Raw genomic sequence first — 3,551 nt, forward strand, 5'->3', positions numbered from 1 at the left:
TTGGGCCCCAGTTGAATTAAATGCAACAGCCTACCTGCACATTGTTACTGACCACATCTATGCTTTTATGGCCATTGTGTCGCCATCATGTCATGGCAGCTTCCAATAGAATAATGCTCCATGTCACAAAGCTCAGATCTTCTAAAACTAGTTTCTTGAGCGTAGCTCTGTAGTCACATGACTTCCAGTCATCAACTTGATTGACACTGACATCATGGATCAAATATTGATTAAAACAGCTACAGCTCTGATTTGCCGACTGGATCGAAAAATATTTGTATATAACTGAGTTGGCATGACAAACAAAACAGAACTGTGTGTGTCGGGCCCTACGGGTCATGGTCAGCAGTTTCATTGCTGCCTTTCCAAAGGTTAACGGTCTTGATAATCATCCAAATTGTACCACAAATGTTAATAACAAACTTTCTGTTCTTTTTAGAATACCCATGATATAACTGTGCTTTTCACCTAACACCGTATCTTTTTGTCAGGTTTCCTTTATTCAGTGTCTGACAATCTCTTCCCATGGAACAGAGTTTCTAATAAAACATTTTGTCTCACATATTAAATATTGGCATTTCAAACGTCCCATCAGTCAAACCTCAGTAAATGTTTGAGACGAGGAGACAGAAGGAGCCCACATACATTGCAATCAGGGTTTATGTTGACAGTCATTTTCAGAGTTTTAGTAGCACTGATGAGTGCCGCAGCTGTCTGTCATTCTGACGGATTACAAAATAATTACTGTCACTACAACATGGTTACACACATAATCTGTCTGGGAGAAAAGAAACAGCCCTCACAATAAATTCTATACTGCGCAAGACCTTTTTTCAGGAAATGAGAAATCTTTGCAGGGCCATGAAAACTTATATTTATAACTTATATTCAAACCAGTGAAACCTTGAAAAGCAGAGCAGTCTATCCTGGAAAAACAACATGCTCAGGGGGTATTACTTTCTGACAGCGCAGGATATAATGAGATAAAGTTTTCTTTACTGAACAATGCTGACTAATACAGTGCAAAACTTGTTCTATTCAGGTATGATGGGTCTGTTCTTGTCCAGAGTACAGAAATAACCACACACACACACACAGAGGCAGTCTTTATCCTTCAAGCTCGGGTCCTCTACCAGAGGCCTGGGAGTTTGAGGGTCCTGCGCAGTATCTTTGCTTGTCCTATGACTGTGCTCTTCTGGATACGGATCTCAGATGTCATTACTGGGATTTGCTGTAGCCATTTCCTCAGTTTTCGGAGTCACTGCCCCGAGTGCTCTGATTACAGCAGGGACCACTGATGCCTTCACCCTCCACATCTTCTCAAGCTCCACTCTTGGTAATTCTCAAGCTTCACATGTTCATTCTTCCTGATGTTTCTATTACTTGGTATAACTCTAAATCTATTGGTCTTCCTCTGTTTGTCCAATGCTACTGTAGCCAAGTACAGGATAGGGTAGGGGATATTAAAGTAAGATGGAGAGAATGGGCCAATAGCTAGATTCGTAGGAGGGATAAGGTGAGTTGCGTGGAGAAGAATGACTGGAGCCACAGGTAAAGTTGCTTTGAATTGTATTAAACTATTTAGCAACAAGTTAACAGCACTTCATAAACAGGAATGAAAACACGAGATAATATACAGTGACAGCAATAATAATAACAATCAGAATCTTATCTGAGCTCAGATATGTCAGTCTTGCCGGCTTAATAGTCAGTGTTCAGTCGCGTCAAATCCAAAAGGTCAAAAGTCTGTGATTGGTGCGATTTTGTCCTACCGCACTGTTGCAATTGTTCGTGAGAGAAGAGCAACCTGCCCTTCTGGGCCAACTCAGAATGGCTGTGGTTCAGTTCAAAGGGAAAGGCTCGCCATCTTCCTCGTCAGGAAGAAATCCAGGTCTCACGATCCCACAAAAAAACCTAGCCTGTAAACAACAGGGCTATTACTAATTCAATTCACACTCTAATGATATATATGGCCATATGTAAATAATGTAAGTGCTATAACAAAACAAGCACAAAACATTAATTCTAATTTCTAACTATAGTCTACAGTGCATCTTAATCATGAATGCAATCTTTAAATCACAATCAGCTTATTCTATCATCAAGGTGCACATTTCTATCAGAAATCATAAATAAACCATGAACTATGGTAGATTATTTTTTATAGTACTGCCCCTTTAACTGAATTACAGGAGCATTGCTTTGCACTGCATAGCAATGAAGCAATATGTTAATTACAGTCAATGTACAAAATAAAATTACCAAAAAGTACACAAAAGCCCACAGGCTGTAGTTTTACAGTATGTGGTAAGGCATTGGCACAACAGCAATATGCAGGGATATCTACACAGTGCTGCTCGAGCATCAAATGTAACAAAAATAAAATAGATTCATGACCTGTAAGATCAAAATTAACTTATCCCATCATCTTATTTTAGTGCATTTAATATTCAACAAGTAATACTAGAACATCATCAGCACACAAGCTGAGTGCTCAGAGTGGCTGAACTCCGTGAGAAACCCCGTGTGTTCTCCCACAGTGAAAACGTGGTCAGCTACAGCTACAGCTATGAGCATTAGGCTAGTTAGCTTTTCAATTAGCCTGATTCGCCCAGTCCCAGTTTAACTCTCCAGCACGCTTCTAATGTTCAACTCTCAGAGAGGATCTTGTCCGTTTCATCCGCATCCGTGCAGATCTACAACATTGAAATTGGGCCATTATATTCCCGTTAACTTCTTGTTAGCTTTTTAGCTTCAAGGTTAGCTTAACAGCTTCTGACTCACCGCGATGGTTTCAAAGTCCAAAATGTTCACAACAGATCAGGTCCGTTTCTCCAAGGTCCATGCAGATCTCCGGTATGGATATTTGCTCAATTTATCGAATTTAGGGTTATTTTCCAGCAACAAGCTTGGCGGTGAAAATCAGCGATGGTCTCGTGCACCTCCGTCTCTCTCTGTGTCTGAGCACATGTGACGGTACAGAGCAGGGGAAGGCGGGGCTTGTTACCTCCTAACCAGTAGGGGGTGTTAAATATACTCTTTGGGGTTTTATTTTTATATTTATATTATTTATCCTTTATTATTGATTTACTTTAGCTCAACTCTGTGATTAACAGAGTAATGATGAATCAAAATTAACGATAACATGTTGTAGTGCATTACTGAGTCGTGTAAACTCACTGGGTTACACTACTATGTCTGGTTGGTGAAGCAATAGCACTTTGGCAGTCTGTGTCTGTAAGTCCTGTAGGATCTTACCTTGTTCAACCACATTAGACCTTAACCAGGTCATTCTGACCTCAGGACTTCCAGGCCCTACTCGGCACAGATGTTCCTGTACACTATACCGGCCACTTGGTTATGGCGTTCCATGTATGCCCTGCCTGCTAGCATCTTGCACCCTGCTGTTATATGCTGGATTGTCTCAGCCTGCAGCTGGGGTCTTGCCTGGTGTGATACATAACAGCATCTATGGATCTTGTATTTAGAGCTTGTTCCTGTGCTGCCTCTGTTTTATCTTTCAGTCCAGCTTTGTCCAGCTACTGGTAGGT

At 40.9% G+C, this 3,551-nt stretch overlaps 1 long non-coding RNA gene across 1 annotated transcript; it reads right to left on the bottom strand.

Moving 5' to 3' along the window:
• Positions 1-642: 642 nt before the first annotated feature.
• On the bottom strand, positions 643-3,174 carry LOC112847511 (uncharacterized). The gene is made up of 2 exons (XR_003221081.1): positions 2,785-3,174; positions 643-2,696 (listed from the first exon to the last, which is right to left on the bottom strand). It is a non-coding gene; the product is annotated as an uncharacterized LOC112847511 (long non-coding RNA).
• Positions 3,175-3,551: the final 377 nt, after the last annotated feature.

The sequence above is a fragment of the Oreochromis niloticus genome, linkage group LG2, assembly GCF_001858045.2.
Source record: "Oreochromis niloticus isolate F11D_XX linkage group LG2, O_niloticus_UMD_NMBU, whole genome shotgun sequence".
Lineage (NCBI taxonomy): Eukaryota > Metazoa > Chordata > Actinopteri > Cichliformes > Cichlidae > Oreochromis > Oreochromis niloticus.